Genomic DNA, 18,015 nt, shown 5'->3' with positions numbered 1-18,015 from the left:
TATGCCCCTACAGTGTCTAAGCAAAACCTTAGACATTGTAAGTGCAGGGTAGCCATAAGAGTATATGGTCTGGGAGTCTGTCATACACGAACTCCACAGCACCATAATGGCTGCACTGAAAACTTGGAAGTTTGGTATCAAACGTCTCAGCACAATAAATGCACACTGATGCCAGTGTACATTTTATTGTGAAATACACCCCAGAGGGCATCTTAGAGATGCCCCCTGAAAACATACCCGACCTCCAGTGTGGGCTGACTAGTTTTGCCAGCCTGCCACACACCAGACATGTTGCTGGCCACATGGGGAGAGTGCCTTTGTCACTCAGTGGCTAGTGACAAAGCCTGTACTGGGTGGAGGGGCTTCTCACCTCCCCCTGCAGGAACGGTAACACCTGGCGGTGAGCCTCAAATGCTCACCCCCTTTTTTACAGCGCCACAGGGCATTCCAGCTAGTGGAGATGCCCGCCCCCTCCAGCCACGGCCCCACTTTTGGCGGCAAGGCCAGAGGAGATAATGAGAAAAACAAGGAGGAGTCACTGGCCAGTCAGGACAACCCCTAAGGTGTCCTGAGCTGAGGTGACTCTGACTTTTAGAAATCCTCCATCTTGCAGATGGAGGATTCCCCCAATAGGATTAGGGATGTGCCCCCCCCTCCCCTCAGGGAGGAGGCACAAAGAGGGTGTATCCTCCCTCAGGGCTAGTAGCCATTGGCCACTAACCCCCAGACCTAAACACACCCCTACATTGAGTATTTAGGGGCCCCCAGAACCAAGCAAGATAGATTCCTGCAACCTGAAGACGAAGAAGGACTGCTGACCTGAAAGCCCTGCAGAAGAAGACGGAGACACCAACTGCTTTGACCCCAGTCCTACCCGCCTGTCTCCCCACTTCAAGAAAAACTGCAACAGCGACGCGTCCCTCAGGGTCCAGCGACCTCTGAAGCCTCAGAGGACTATCCTGCATCTAATAGGACCAAGAACTCCAGAGGACAGCGGCCCTGTTCCACAAAGACTGAAACTTTGCAACAAAGAAGCAACTTTTAAAGACCACACGTTTCCCGTCGGAAGCGTGAGACTTTCCACTCTGCACCTGACGCCCCCGGCTCGACCTGCGGAGAACCAACACTACAGGGAGGACTCCCCAGTGACTTCGACCCTGTGAGTAGCCAGACTTGACCCCCCTCCCAGCGACGCCTGCAGAGGGAATCCAGAGGCTCCTCCTGACTGCGACTGCCTGCTTTCAAGAACCCAACGCCTGGTAAAGACACTGCACCCGCAACCCCCAGAACCTGAAGGATCCGACCTCCAGTGCAGGAGCGACCCCCAGGTGGCCCTCTCCCTTGCCCAGGTGGTGAATACCCCGAGGAGCCCCCCACTTGCCTGCCTGCTTCGCTGAAGAGACCCCTGGGTCTCCCATTGAAACCTATTGCAAACCCGATGCCTGTTTGCACTCTGCACCCGGCCGCCCCGTGCCGCTGAGGGTATACTTTTTGTGCTGACTTGTTTCCCCCCCGGTGCCCTACAAAACCCCCCTGGTCTGCCCTCCAAAGTCGCGGGTACTTACCTGCTGGCAGACTGGAACCGGGGCACCCCCTTCTCCATTGAAGCCTATGCGTTTTGGGCACCAATTTGACCTCTGCACCTGGCCGGCCCTGAGCTGCTGGTGTGGTAACTTTGGGGTTGCCCTGAACCCCCAACTGTGGGATACCTTGGACCTAACTTTGAACGCCGTAGGTGGTTTACTTACCTGCAAAACTAACCAATACTTACCTCCCCTAGGAACTGTTGAAAATTGCAGTGTGTCTAGTTTTAAAATAGCTTATTGCCATTTTTGACAAAACTATTCAAACATGCTATTTTCTTGATTCAAAGTTCCTATGATACCTAAGTGAAGTACCTTTCATTTGAAGTATTGATTGTAAATCTTGAACCTGTGGTTCTTAAAATAAACTAAGAAAATATATTTTTCTATATAAAAACCTATTGGCCTGGAAATGTCTTTGAGTGTGTGTTCCTCATTTATTGCCTGTGTGTGTACAGCAAATGCTTAACACTACCCTCTGATAAGCCTACTGCTCGACCACACTACCACAAAATAGAGCATTAGAATTATCTCTTTTTGCCACTATCTTACCTCTAAGGGGACTTGTGCATGCTATTTCTTACTTTGAAATAGTACATACAGAGCCAACTTCCTACACACGCCTGCTGCGGCTGTTTGAAGAAACTCTGTTGGCAGCATCCCTGACGGCATCCCAATGGGAGGCGTTGTTGATATCCCTTAATAAGCCCGGCTGTGGCTGTTTGAAGAAACTCTGTCGGCAGCATCCCTCATGGCATCCCAACAGGAGGTGCTGTTGATATCTCTTCCTAAGCCCGGCAAGAATCTGGCAAAGTTGTGGTTGTATAGACCTCTGGTGATGCTTAACACAGATAATAAAATTCTGGCTAAGGCATTGGCAATGCGGCTGTCGCCTCTGGTGCCTCATATGATCCACTCCGATGGCTTTGTGCCGGTACGCAGCACCTCTCTGAATAGGTGCCTGTTCCTGGTTATGAAATACTCTACACAGAGCTGGCTTGGAGCGGGCTGCCTGGTGTTGGACCTGGAGAAGGCCTTCAATTAATTGGAATGGCCCTTCTTATTTGAAGAGCTGCACCGGCTGGGTTTTGGCTCCGGCTTTTTAAGGCTAGTGAAATTGCTGTATACACATCCACAGTTTAGGGTCAAAATTGGCTCAACTATCTCAGAGCCGATTAGAGTGGGCAGGGGACTCAACAGGGCTGCCCCCTTCGACTGCTGCTGTTTTCACTGGCGATAGAGCCCCTGGTGGCAGAACTGCGCCAGCTGGGGGAGGCCTGGAGTATTCTGCCAGGAGACAGCCGGCATTCTGTATCCTTATATGCAGATGATGATTTCCTGTATTTTAGGGACATCTCTAATATTCCAGAGGAAGTTGCAGGTATACTGCAACGCATTGCTGCACTGTCGGGATTACGAGTCAATTGGACAAAGTCACGCCTCTTTCCTTTTAACCTCAATTGGCCAGACCCCAGCCTCACTCCATCAGGTGTACTCATTCCCCGGCAGGCCAGGACGTTCCGATACTTGGACATTAATGTCTATTATGCGGTGGAAGACATCTATGACGGAAACCTTAAGCGGGCGGTGACATCTATTCGTGCCCAAATTACTTTTTGGCAAACGCTGCCACTCTCTGTGATGGGGCGTGTAGCGCTCCTGAAGATGGTGGTCCTCCCCCGGCTGCCTTACTAGTTCTCCAATTTACCTGTATATATTCTGGCTAAATTCTTCATGGAACTGGAGTCCAGTATTAGGGAATCTATTTGGAATAAAAGCTGCTGTAGAGTGGCAGTGACCAAATTGTGCTCACCCCTGGAAAAGAGTGGCTTGGCGGTACCAAACACGGAGCAGTACTATTTGGCCTCCCACTTGCAGTGGGCTGGCAGGTGCCTTCCTGGACTCCAGCTATCAGACACTGCAGCGTTGACCCCGCCTTGGTTGCTATCTGAGGTGTCACATCTTTTTCACCAAGCACATCAACTAGGGCTCCAGACTTGCTCCTAGTGAGTGTGGCACATCACTATTACAGCAGGAGCCTGCGCCTCACGCATGTGGTCACTCCTTATGCACTAGCTCTGGTCTTCCTGGGCACACCGCATGGTGCGCAGCACACGACTTCGATGTAACTGGAGCCCTGGCACGCTGTTGGGCTGCATACACTAGGAGACTTATACACTGAGGGCACGCTAACCCCATTTGCTACACTAACAGAGGAGACAGGTTTGTCGCCGGGGCAGTTCTTACTGTATAACTCCAGGACAGCATTGCTGTCCCGCTGCTGGTGGGACATCTCCACCGAACTGCCAATGCACCTCTTGGTGCCGTACCTGCATGTTATTGATCAGGTAGACATTTAGTACGTTGGCTCACACATGCGCTCCAGACGCACACAGTTCACACCTGTGCCACACTGCGGGTTCGCTGGGAGGGTGACCAGGCCCTGTACAGATAAGGAATGGGAAGCTGCCCTGAAAAGCCACATCAACATTCCGCGCAATGCACGGTTCTGTCTGATTCAATTTTATATACTCCATAGAGCCTACCTCACGCTGGCAAAAATGAATCGGTATTTTCATCGCACGGATGCAGCCTGCTCTTGCTGCGCGTTGGTTGACACATTTTATGGTCCTGTCCCTCAATATGCTCTTATTGGCATGCAGTGTCGGCACAACTGTGGACCTGCATGACATGTCCACAGCTGACCACGTGGGAAGCATGGATCTTGGGTCTTTTCTCCAGAGCTAAAAAACACAAGGTTTCAACGAGATTCCTGGATTTGGGCCTTCTGATGGCTAAACAACTCATCGCCAGGAGATGGAAGTCTGCAGAACCCCTTTTGATAGAAGCATTGAAGAGATCGTTTATGGTATGGGCAGAGGCAGAGTGGGTGGCACTGCAGAGGCAGGATAGCGTGGGATTACATAAAATTCCCCTGGCGTCTAGCTGGGATGAGATGTTGCTAGAGCTTTGGGACCAAGAGCAAGGGCCTTATACGGGTGCTGTGAATGTGGAAGCTGCGCTGGTGGCAGAGGGTTGAGCTGGCTGAATGCAGTGGATTGATGTGGTCCCCCCGGGCAGCGTGTTTGGCCTTCTACCCCTTTGGGAGGGGTGCTCGGTTGAGCACGTTAGGAGGAGGCCTGAGGCTGCGCATTGCCGTGAGGCGATCAAGTGACTGGGTGACGAGGTAGGGATATGCAGGGGTGGCCGGGGACTGGATTCTGGATAAGGTTATTGTTGCGTTGTTGTATTGTATATGAGATTTATGCTGAATCTTAACTTATTTGATGTGCGGTGCGCGACAGTCGCCTGCCGAGCAGATGTACTGATGTATTATGTCTCCTATGCTGACAAGAATCTGGCAGTTCGGTGAAATGTGATGTTTTATAGTCCTAATGTATCACCACTTCAGCCCTAATTGTACATCTTAACCATCAACAGATGCAGGATTTACTGTCAATTAACATGATCGAAAAAATGTTACACCATGGGCGTTGCGATTCTATCTCCCAAACTGCGGTTGATGAATATGATTCGTATTTCTATTTCTCTATATAAAAAGAATAAAAAGATTCAAGCAAAAAAAATTGGGATATTAAAACCTATCCACTAGCCCATCTAGGGTGCTACCCTACCTCCCTGAAAACGAATTCTGGGAACCGACAACCCCTATTTCGTTGACTTGTTACTGAAGAACCTCACTGATATGACCAAGTCACCCTGTGATGGACCTAGCAAAGAAACCCAAGGGGTTACTGAAGTCTCTCCTCAAGATGCCCTTCTTACTCCTGATCCAGGGGTACTGGATAAATGGTTTATGGTGGCTCAACTGAATGACAAGATGCTACAGAATGCATGGCATAGTGCTAAGGAAACACAAGATTCTCCTAATCCTGTCTACCTCCGATTCACCATATAAAAGGGTTTGCTATATTGTGTCAGTAAACCAGATGAGACACCCCAGCTTTTAGTGCCTCTTCAGACTTCAGAGGCTAAGGTGATCATTATGAACCTGGTGGGAAATACGACCCCGCCGGCGGTAACTACCGCCAACAGACTGGCGGTCCTGACCACCATATAATGAAGCACATGAGAAGCAGCCAGCAGCCCAGCCACTCACCGCCATTGTGGGAGCGCCGTCGATGACGGCGGAGGCCATCTTCAGCCAGGCGGAAAGGCCCTACCCTCCCACCATATGATGAAACACCACACCACCATCAGTTCCGGGGCGGGAACCACTGCCATGCAAAGGTAGGCGGAAACAACTCATATAAAGAGAAACACTCACGGAAGGCACACGCAACACGCCGACGCCGACATGGAGCGAGAGTTGGAAATAATCCCAGTGCTTCTCCTTGCCATATATCCCCAGGACCGTGACTGCCGACGACGAAGGTAAGTACCGCAGCCTAGCACACATGGGAGGAAATGGCACAATTACACACCCACCTCACCCACACCGCAATGCACACCCAACCCCTCCCACCCCCCCAAGCCAAACAAACCCTAACAAAATGTACTCACCAGACACAAGCCAACAAATACCTGCACCAATGCACACACCTGTGCACACCACTCCCCCACAGTGAAACGCTGCACAATGGGTCAATATTACACCAACATGTCTGCTGGGCACTAAAATGTATTTTAAACAAATAATTATTAATGTCCAAACAAGGCCAGAGGCCAGTCCATATTGAAGTCCCTGAAGGGCAAATATAGCCCACACTTGACTCCTATGATGAAAAAAATCCTCCACTGAGAAGGGGCATCAGTGGGGCAGCCAGGCACCTCAGGGATCGGGCAGGGGGTGGCAGGGGTGGGGACTCAGGGTTGAAAGGGGTGTCTTGGGCCTAGGTTTTAGAGGTGGAGAGGGTTTGCGCTTGCCCTTGGAAGGAGGAGGAGTGGGCCTGGACCGAGGGGTGGCAGAGGGACCAGGGGCAACACCGGCTTTCTTCCTCCCTGGGGAAGGGACACTGGAATGGGAAGAGTGGACTAGGGAGGACTTTGAAGAGGAAGGAGTGGATTTGGGGTGGTCATGTTTAGGGACAAGACAGGGTGGGCCAGTGGGTTCAAACAGGTCAACACGGGAGAGGAAAAGCTTTCTAGGTGCAGTTGGAGGGGTTTGGGAGTGGAGGTTGAGGGAGTGGTGGCACGAGGTGTAGGTGTGCTGGACGTGGATGCAGGTGCCTGTTCAGTATGCTTATGTTTGGTGGATGTGTGTGGAGTAGAGGATGTCAGCTGTTGTGGTGACTGCTAGAATGGGGGCAGCAGCAGTGACTGAGGGTGCAGTGCATGTGGGTGTGCATGATGAGTTGACAAACGGAGGAGTGGGAGTGTGACACAGTGAGGGAAGTGGATGTTGGTGTGTCTGCTTTGGTATGTTGGGTATGTGCATGCATGTGGTGGGACATGTGGTGCTTGTGCGTCTCTTTGTGCTTCTTGTGTGTTGATTTGGGTGCATGGCTGTCTGTATGTTTGCTTGGGATGGGTGAAGAGAGTGGGGTGCTGGAATGGGTAGAGTTGGTGAGAGGGGGGACGGAGAGACCAGGGACACTGGCTGCCGTCAAAGGGGAGGCCAGAGCCTGAGAAGATCTCTATAGGCCAAACATGACACCGTGAATGCCTTGCACTTAGGCATTGCATTGCTGCAACTCAGATGCTAGCCCCTGGATGGCATTTACAATGGTTGTCTGACCTACAGACAGAGATGTTACTCAGGCGGTCAATAGGCTCCTCAGTGAGGGCAGCAGGGCTAACTGGGGCAGGAGAAGAGATGCCTGGGGCGAAGGAGATACCCACCCTCCTGGGTGAGTGGGCACGGGCAACTCGGTGGGAGCTACTGGGAGGGCAGTGATTTTATGGGGGGTGGCAGAAGATGGCAAAGAATGGGTGGGCCCAGTAGGGTCTGCCACCACCAGGAAGCTGCCATCAGAGGAGGTGTCTGAGTCACTACCTCCAGTGGTAGTTGCCTCCCCTGTGGGACTCCCCTCGCCCTCCAACCCACTGGGCCCCTCGGCACTGGTGAACTCTGCCTCCTGGGTCCTGTGGGCTGCAGCATCCCCACTCGCCGGTGCCTCAGCTCCCTCGCCAGATGATGCTAAAGCACACAAGGACACAGGAGCACAGGGGGGACAAAACAAGAAAGAAGTATGTCAATTCCAGCAAAAATGTACATGTTGGGACACATACACTCCCACCCATCTCAGGCACTAACCCTCAGCACAATATATGATAGGAATGTGCCCCTGACTGGTAGGCATGATCCCACAGTTCACTACATTACCATCCTGGCCCTCTACTCTGCCACACTTTGCAATGGGAAACAATGAGAGACAATGCCAAGACAACAAATCTGAAATCCATGAGGCTACATTAAAACCAATAGTCCAAACAGGGAACCCCTCACAGGCCTACATTCCCAGCCATATCTACCTAAGGACACTATCCCATGGACATAGTGGGGGGCAGGACTGCAGGACACACCTGTCTATGGGCATGGCACCACAATGCATTCACCCCATAGCACCTAACTATACTAATCATAGTAGCATCACAACAGTGTTGGTACTCACCCCTTGTGGCTGCTGTGCTGCCTTCTAGTGCTCATCTAAATCCGCCTCAGGTCCTTCCCCCGCTTCCTGCAGTGGGTGCTCCGCCGGTTGTAGACACCCAGGGTCCGCACTTTCTTGGCAATGGCTTGCCACAATCCTTTCGTCTGATGGGTGCTGACCTGCATGGGACACACAGAGTAAAGAAACAGATGTCAGTGTGGGTGCCCCATACACAAATGCCATGCCAGTTCATCCTGACATAGCCCATGGAGACATACATATAGACAATAGCCAACCTAAAAACTGCCAGACACACTACATGTAAGCATTCATACAGCCAACAAAATCACGTACAAGCATCCGCCACATTCACACACATTCAAGGAGGGCAAATAGCAACTCACCTGGTCCTCTGGTCGCTCGTACAGCTTTACATACAAGGGTAGGACCCCGTCCACCAGCTTCTCTAGCTCCTCTGTGATGAAGGCCGGGGCCCGTTCCCCTGTAGCACATGCCATCTCAAGGACCAGAGTCAGGACACAGCAGCACACGCAGTGGAGTTCTTCCCTACTCGAGGTGCAGGAGTCAAGTGGCAAGGACATGGCAAAATAGCGATATATACCGCAGTGGTGTGCACGGTCACCACCGACGGTGATCATGATTGGCCCTGCTTCCCATTGACAACAATGTTATCCAAAGACCAGGTGCACGACGGTGAACACCGCCTACTGCCATGTTGACTAACGCCAGCGGAATTAGGTCTCTTCCTGTAGAGCAGGGGGCTGCCATTTTGCATCCACAGCTCCTTCATAGTCTCGCTAGGGTCCTAGTCCATGGCTCCATTGCCCCTTCCCTTCGTCGAATACTGTTATAATTACAGGTCCTCCTCATAGAATCATGGTGGGAAGTGTGCCTACACTGTGATGCAATAAAACATACACACCTCATGACACGTTACCCTGACAGGATTATCACGTTCTTTGTGTCTGTGTGAGGGACAATTGTGTTGCATGTACAACATAAATAGAGGAACCTTGTTATGGAAGTGTATGTCCCAACTCAATGTGTCTCTCTTCCTCTCCCATAGGTACAGATCCATGTGGCGAGGGAGGGCCCGTCTCTTTACAGACCCCTGGTTGATCTGGCCACCATGGAGGAACGTCACATCATTAACAATTACCGCCAGAATCGAGCCACAATCCTGGAACTCTGTGCACAAATGGAGCCTGATCTGATGCCAGCTAATAGGAATCCCCATGCCATACCTATAACTGTGCAGGTACTATCTGAGCTACATTTTTTGGCCACAGGCTCAGTCCAAGTGACAGTGGGCATGGCAGCCGGTGTATCTCAGCCAGTGTTCAGCCACATCCTGTCTATTTTTTTTTATTCATTCGTGCAACACCTGCAAAGTTATGTCCAGTTTACCCAAAGGGCGGATCTCACCACCATCAAACCAGGATTTTATGCTTTGGCAAATATCCCCCATGTGATAGGTGCCATTGATGGTACCCACATAGCCCTCATACCCCCAAAAGTAAATGAACAGGTGTTCAGAAATTGTAAAAGCTTTCACTCCATTAATTACCAATTGGTGTGTCCTGCTGATCAGTACATTTCTCATGTCAATGCAAGGTTCCCAGGATCAGTCCATGATTCCTTTGTCCTGAGAAACAGCAATGTGCCACATATGATAGGACAACTACAGGGGGACAGAGCTTGGCTCATAGGTGAGTGTGTGTGGCACTGTATTAGTAACATACCTGACAGGCAGGCTGTATGCAAGTAGTAAGTGTGTGTTTTAACCCTCTTTCACTCACTTTTCCAGGGGATTCTGGCTACCCAAACATGCAGTGGCTGCTGACACCTGTGATAAATGCCAGGACAGATGCGGAACTCCATTATAATGAGGCACATGGTCGCACTAGGAGGGTGATTGAGCGGACCATAGGACTCCTGAAGGCAAGATTTTGTTGCCTGCATCTCTCTGGAGGATCCCTCTGCTATGTCCCTGACAAGGTGTGTCAGATAGTGGTGGCCTGCTGTATGCTGCACAATTTAGCTGTGAGGAAAGCTATCCCACTTCTGGAAGAGGAGGATGCTGTTCATCCACCCCTGCCACCTCAGAGGATTGATGAGAGTTATGGAGAAGAAGAGGGGGAAGACATCAACTCCAGAACCCAGCTAATCTGGCTATACTTCCAGTGACTCTCAGGTACATTTTCTATTATGTAAATGGGTTTACTGCATTGTTTCAGAGTGACTTATGGACTAAGCACCAACGCAGTGCTGTGTGTCCTTGGGTATGTTTCACTAAGGTGTTTTTGGGGAACCACGTGGGCACATTCCTCTATTGTAGTGTGTGTAATGTTACTAAGGACACCTCATAGTTATTTGTTTGCAGCGTTGATAGTGGTTAGAATCAACATCCCTCAGACAGTGTACTTGTCTGGAGTAGGTCTGCATGCTTCGTTATGAGACATCAGTGTTGTTTGGGCAGGGGCACACTATTCTTCTGGCATGTCATCATGTGTCTACACTCTGGTGATGGGTGCAGAAAACACTTTTCAGGTGCCAATCTACCTCACTGTATGATAGAAACTGTGCTAGGTCACATGTTGATAATATTATTGATTACCTAAGTGATACTTGTGCACTCTCCCCTATGTTGCAATTGGTGAATTGTGTGTGTCTGTACATCAGAAATGGAAATTGTGAAGTATTGTGTTTGAACAGTGCAATACTAATTTGTAACATTTACCTTGCACACAGATGCTGCTGTGGTGTCCCTTACCAGTGATGTGGCAACTTTATGAATGAAGGAACAGATGGGTGTTACAGCAATGGAATGTACAGTGTGACATACTTCAAACACTACAGTCTGTTAGACCCCCCTCCTGCAATAAATGTGGCATGATGGAAACAGGCTAATACCTACATAATAAAATTTGATGGCTTATATTAAATAAGGACAGATATTTTGTGTGTGCAAGTGTATTTATTTGAAGTTAATATATGCATGAGTGATAGGACTGTGGAAGGAAGTGGGCACATGCTGAACAATCTACTCCGGTACATTTCCACAGCTGTTGGTAGCACAGGTGCAGAGTCCATGGGGCCATTGGAAGATGGTGAAATGGCAGTGGCATGTCAACGAGGTAGGTCAGTTGCACACAAGGGAGACAGTTCAGGGCAGAGTCACTTCCTGGCGGTGGGCTTGTTCTCGGCTGGTGTTTCACTGGGATGTCTGGTTCTGAGGCCACATTTGCGAGGGGGAACCTGGGCTGCAGGGGAAGGGGTGCTTGTGTCATTTGAGTTTTCTGTCAGTGCTACCAGTCCACTAGCTGCTGTAGATGTAGATGACAGGGCAGTGTCCTGGCTGGTGGAAGGGGTCTGCAGGTGGGTGGAGGACTCAGGCTGGATGTTGGTCTGGCGCTGAAGCACCCCTGCAATGGAGGCCATGGTAGCAATGAGCTGTTTCCATTGCTCCATGGCTTCCTGGTGGTGTGATACCTGCAGCCTCTGATTCTCCTCCAACGTGGCAAGGATCTGGGCCATCCTGTCCTGGGAATGGTGGTATGCTCCCAGGACATCAGCAGTGGCCTCCTGGGCAGCAGCATCCCTCCTTGGGCCACCCCCCAGGGCCAGTGATACCCTCCCACTGGCCCTAGCTCATTTCTCTGTGTCCCCTGCACAGGTCCGGCAGTCCCACTTGCACTGGGCTCTTCATCATCCTGCCTGGTGGTGGGTGGAGACTCGGGCCCCTGTACAGGTGGGCGGGCAGTCCGTGGCCTGGAAACACTGGCGTGGGGGCATTGGGCCAGAGCTGATGCTGGTGGCTGAGTGGTAGGGGTGTCAGTGGTGTCCTGGGTGGGGCTTCAGGAGGGTGACTGTCCAGGACTGTGGGATGGCCCAGGGATTTCCTTTGTGTCCATACATCCCTCTGCACTCTCCTGAGTGGGGCCTTAATCTTCAGGTGGAGGACTGGCACTCCTTGACGTCTCCATCCGAGTGAGAGGGGTGGTGGTGCCTGTGTGTGAGAGAATAGAGATGTGGGTGTGCTGCACTTTCTGGTGCATAATGGTGTGTGTGTTTGTGTAGTGGCAGTGCTGTATGGGATACGGCATTGGCAGTACTGTCCCTTGGTCTCATAGGGGTAGTTTGGGTATTTGTCTGGGGGGTTGATTGCATTTGTCTTGTATGTCTCCTGTCTACTGCTCCCTATACAGTCATTGCCATATCCCTTGCAGCACTGGTCACCAGTAATTGGTGGTTAAATTCCCATGTAGTAGCATGCAGGGTCCCTTCGTGTTCTTTTTGATGCATTTAGTGAGGGGGTGGTGGTGCATTCTGGGTGTTGTACTGCTCCTGACATTACATGCAAGGGTTGGTGACTGTGCACAGGGGGCTGGATAGTGATTTGTATGGGGGTTTTGGGCATGCAGGAAACATGGATAGGAGTGTCTGGGTGTTGTGGGCTGGGTAGGGAATGGGGGCATGGTGGTAGTGAGAGGGATGGGGTGATACATGCATGACAGGTGTGGTGACTGTTAGGGTATTGTAGTTGACGTACCCGAGTTCAGTCCTCCAGGGAGTCCAGTGAGGCCTACTGGGTGCAGGAGAGCTAGGACCCTGTCCTCCCAGTCGGTGTATTCGGGGGGAGGAGGTGGAGGACCACCTCCAGTCTTCTGTACCGTGATGTGGTGTTGTGACGTCATGGAATGCACGTTCCACCGCAGGTCGTTCCATCCCTTCCTGATGTCATCCCTTGTGCATGGATGGTTTCCCACAGAGTTGACCTTGTTGACTATCCTCTGCCATACCTCCATCTTCTTGGCCAAGGGCGTCTGCTGCACCTGTGCCCCGAATAGCTGTGGCTCGACCCTGAGTATTTCGTACATCACGGTCCTTAGGTCCCTGTCGGTGAAGCAGGGGTGCTTAGGGGGTGGCATGGTGTGTGTTGTGGGTGGCATGTTATAGGTGAGTCGGTGACGGTGCTGTTGTATGGTTGGGTGTGTGGTATTTGATGGTGGGTGTGCAGTGTTTGAGTTTTAGTGTTGGTTTTGTGTGTGTGACTTGTTTGATGGTTAGTTCAGTGTATGCCTGTTGAGGTGTCAATATCTGTTGTGCTATTGGCAGTGCAAAGGATTGTGGGGTGTCTATGTGTGTGTTTTATAGTGGTGTGGGTGGGTGTGTGAGGTGTGTGGATGTGTGTCAGGTGTGTGCTTTTCACATTTGCCAATGTGTGCATTTGTTGTTGCCGAGTCCCATTCCTGACTGCGGCGGTCTCTACCGCTAATGGTCGTTCGACATTCACTGACCGCTGCGCTGATTTTTGCATCATTAATTGGTGTGCAGGGTTTGTATGCCTGGTGGTGGCGGGGGATATGTACTGCATTTCTGCCGTCATTGGCCCTGGCGGTGGGTGGAGGCTGTCAATTTTTTGGCAGTCTGTCTTTTTTGCATCGTTATACAGCGGTATGCAGTCCGCCGCCACTGGCGGTCTTTTGTCGTCCGTCAGCACAGCGGTTGGCGGTGTTTGCCGCCAAGATCATAATGAGGACCTATGTTCTATTTTTGGCACACCTAATGGCTGGCCATTGTGGTATGGAAAATACCAGCCAAGCCACCCTACAGTATAACATTTCTTTTGGCCAGGCATTTAGGCACAAGCAAAGCGATACTGCCAGGAATGCACCATATACCACAAGAAAAACCCATATATCCCCCCAGAGTACCCTTACAGCCCCTTCTTATCTTAGGGAAACCCTTTGGTAGAATAGGGATTGATCTTATAGGACCCTTACTATGCTCTACAAAAGGCTTTCAGTGTGTGTTGGCCATAGTGAATTATGCTACGAAGTATCCGGAGGCCAAATCTTTACGGATTATCTCTACCAAAGTCATTGCCCAACACCTAATAGAGGTATTTTCTCATATAGGGGTTTCCTACAGAAATCCTTACTGACGAGGGTATGCCCTTTGTCTCAAAATTGATGGGACACATATGTAAACAGCTCAGTATTAAACATCTGAAGACCTCCTTGTACCATCCCGAGAATGATGGTCTTGTGTAGAAATATAATGGAAGCCTCAAACTAACTCTTAAAAAACTGCTGTCTGGGGATGGCAAGACCTGCATTTACTTCCACTCCACTCTTTGTTTTCTGGAACCAAGTTCAAAGCAGTTTAGGGGTTTTACTCTTTGAGTTGCTTTTTGGCAGATGGCCTTGTACACTATTTGAAATCACAAAAGAGGTCTGGGAGAAAGATGCAGAGGACAAAGCAGAATCCCCCTTAGACTATACCAATCGTCTTAGATCTCGCATCAGCAAGTGGAGGGCTTTGGCTGAGGAAAATCTAGATGAAAAACAGGAATAACAAAAATACTTCTATGACTGAGGAACAAAATGGAGGGAGTACGCTGTGGGAGACTGGGTACTTATCTTCCTACTGACTTCCAAAACTAAGATGAAAGCACTGTGGCAGGACCCTTATGAAATCCCCAAAGGACTACCTACCAGTTATGTATTCCTAATAAAAAAGACAATTTACAACATAAATCTCTTGAAAAAGTGGTAAGGGCAAAGTGGTATAGACAGTGATATCCCTAGAAACATCAGGATATACAATAGGAAATACTAACATCAATAGCAGTTTTACTGAGGAGGAGAGGACCAGTCTTTTGGAGATACTCAAATCCTTTTCAGATGTCGAACTGGGCCAAACCACTTTGGCGTACACTCAATTCCTACCCAAGAAGGTGTTATAGTGAAACAATGACCCTACCTTGTCCCGGCAGCACACCGGTTAGCTCTTCAGGCAGAAATACAAAAACAAATGCTAAAGATCAGGGTCATAGTCCCTTCCAAAAGTACTTGGTGTTCCCCAATTGTTCTTGTGCCCAAACCTGATGGGAGTATACGATTTTGTATAGAACTTAGGGCTGTCAATAGGATCTCCCTTACCTAGGGTGGACGAATTGATCGAGAAGTTAGGAGATGCTCATTACATAACAACCATTGACCTAACCAAAGGTTATTGGCAGGTCCCCATGAATCCTAGTGAGCAAGAGAAAACAGCCTTTGCCACCCCTGACAGCCTGTATCATTTCACAGTCTTGTATTTCAGTCTCCACACTGCTCCAGCCACCTTCAAGAGGCTCATGAACACCCTAAGAACACCAAGGGTATTCATCAGCATACATGGATGATATTGTTGTACATAGTAGGACTTGGTTGAAACACATAAAACATATCTGGCTCATCTTGTCTGAGCTACAACAAGCCCATTTAAATATTGTGGGAAACTGGCACCCTGTTGCAGTACCCACCCACCGCACGTGCACACTTTTTGCCTGGTTTCTGGATGCATTTTGGCCTGGAGTGCACTGGGATCCTGCTAATCGGGTCCCCAGTGCCAGTGTTCTTTCCCTAAAATTGCAAAGATATTGAAATGATTGGCAACACCTTTAGCTGCCACTATAAGTCGCTAGTAAATGGTACTTAGGTACCCAGGGCATGGGGTACTAAGAGTAGGCCCCTGAGGGCAGCAGCATAGATTGTGTGACCCTCATGGGCCATGTATCTAGATTCACCCAGCACTGGCATTGCAGGCTGGGTGTTCAGGCGCAATCCTAAAATGCAAACTTGACATGGCACACAGTCTGTGTGCCCTGTCCACTACACACTGCATGCAAAGTAGGTAGGTCATCCCTCTGGCAGGCCTTCCAGCCCTAAGGCAGGGTGCACTATATTGTATGTATGGCCATAGATGCATGAACAATATACCCCTACTGTGTCCTTTTCAAACCTGGGGCATAGTAAGTGAACAGAACAGCCATTTTAAATGCATGTGCTGGACATTGGTCAGTATGAGTTTCACAGTTACATGATGGCTACTCTATGCCCGGGTTGTTTGGTATCAAACATCTCAGAATGATGAATCCAATCTAGTACAAGTATTGGAGGTGACACCTGCAAAGCTAACTAATACTGGCATGGTTGCTGGCTAGTCACAACCAGCCTGCCACCACCAAACAAGATTCAGGAACCCTGGGGTGAGAACTCATGCTGCCTGTGTCCCAGAAAAAAGTCCTTCCTGGGTGGAGGTGTCACACCTCCCTACTCCGCAATGTGCACTGCCCTTCTAGTGAGCTTGAAAGAGCTTTCCGCCTTTGAAACTCGAACCCCATGCCTTCTGCTAGTAGCAGATGGCCGCCCCGATTGCAAACCCCTAATTTTGGCGAGAGCAAGGGTGGGAAAATACACAAAGGACAGGAGAAGTGGCCACCACCAGCTTGCACTACCACTAAGGTGCTGCTTGCAAGGTGACTCCTCCATTTAATTTTTCTCCATCTTACATGGTAGGAAAATAGCCTATCAGGGATAGGGAAGTGACCACTGCCCACAGAAAGTGGTCACATACTGGCTGTAGCCACCATAAGGTAGATGCCCCATTTGTCACTACTAGGTACTCCCCTAAAAGCCCACTAAATACAGTATTTAGTGGGCACCCCTAGACCAAAGATTCAGATTCCAAGGACACAAGAAGACCAGCAACAAAGAAGATCCAAGGCTCGAGAACTGAAGCCCTGCTTTATCGAGAAAAAGACACCAAACCATGCCTGCTGCACCCATGACTTGACAGTCACCACTGAGGACTTCCTCAGACACCAGCCAAACTTTAAAAATCCCCAGAGGACCTCCACTCTTCTGAAAATCACAGAAGATCTCCCTCCAGAGTGAAGGCATCACTCTCCTGCAACCACGACCAAAAGACCAGTGAAGTCCAATTCACTGTCTGGCTGCTGACAAGGAACCAGATGCCACAGTCAGACCAAATTTCCCCCAACACACCATGAGGACAAAACCTTCAAGTGTGCCTAGATTGGTGACACTGTGATCTCCAGTGGCTGAACTGTGCAATAACCCTAGATACTGGTCACTCAGTGTCAGACACCAGGAAGGAAAGTCCACTCCGGACTCCAAAGGGACCACGAGGAAGCCCCGGTTGAGTGACTTCAGAAACCACCAGAACCACCCACCAGAGTGGCCTGCTGGCCTACAAGTGACTCTCAAAGTGACCTCCCTCCTGCTTCCTTTGCGCGCAGCTCTTGGCTCATCTATTTGCTCTGCACTCTGCCTCCCTGGGCCATTCACTGGAGAGCCAGCTGTGCTCTAAAGGTCCCCCACCCCTTGCAATCTCTACAGTCCAAGGAGACCCACCGGACTTACCTCGAAGTCCACCTGTGCATTGCTTTTCCAACTGGTCTCCCACAGTGGTCCTGCACCAGCTCCGATGAATTTTCAGCAGCTCTTCCCGCCAAAACCGGGAACCGCCAAACTCCTCTGGCTGGCCAGCAGGACTTCTCAATGGCCTTGACCTGAGAACAAAAAGAGACATTGGGAAACACATTGCCTGATTTTATATGCATTTTTTTATTTTTCTCACATTGATTCCTATGGTGCTTAATTACGCACAAAAAGGCTATTTTTGCTCAACTTTAAAAAATCATAACTTAAAAAATACTTACTCAATTTTCATGATCTTGGTCTTAAAAATTGTATAAAAATCTGAAGTATTTTTGTAAATTGGTCACAAGTTATTCATTCTAGATCTGGATGGGTGGGTCTTCCTCCTCAGGACACTCCTGCAGCTCCGTCCGCTGCTTTCTGGATGTCGAGTGACTTTTCTCCTCAATATAGCAGTGCGGTGTCCTGGGTGCATGTAGTACCATTTTACTAGGCACTTATAATAGATTAAATGTGCCGATCAGGTGTAGGCCTATTTTACCATGTTTTAGGGAGACAGCACAATAGCACTGTTTAGCAGTGGTAAAGTGCACAGAGGTGCTAATGCCAGCAAAAAGGAATTCA

The sequence above is a fragment of the Pleurodeles waltl genome, chromosome 3_1 (genome assembly GCF_031143425.1).
Source record: "Pleurodeles waltl isolate 20211129_DDA chromosome 3_1, aPleWal1.hap1.20221129, whole genome shotgun sequence".
Taxonomy (NCBI): Eukaryota; Metazoa; Chordata; class Amphibia; order Caudata; family Salamandridae; genus Pleurodeles; species Pleurodeles waltl.
Note: the sequence above shows the minus strand (reverse complement) of the source record.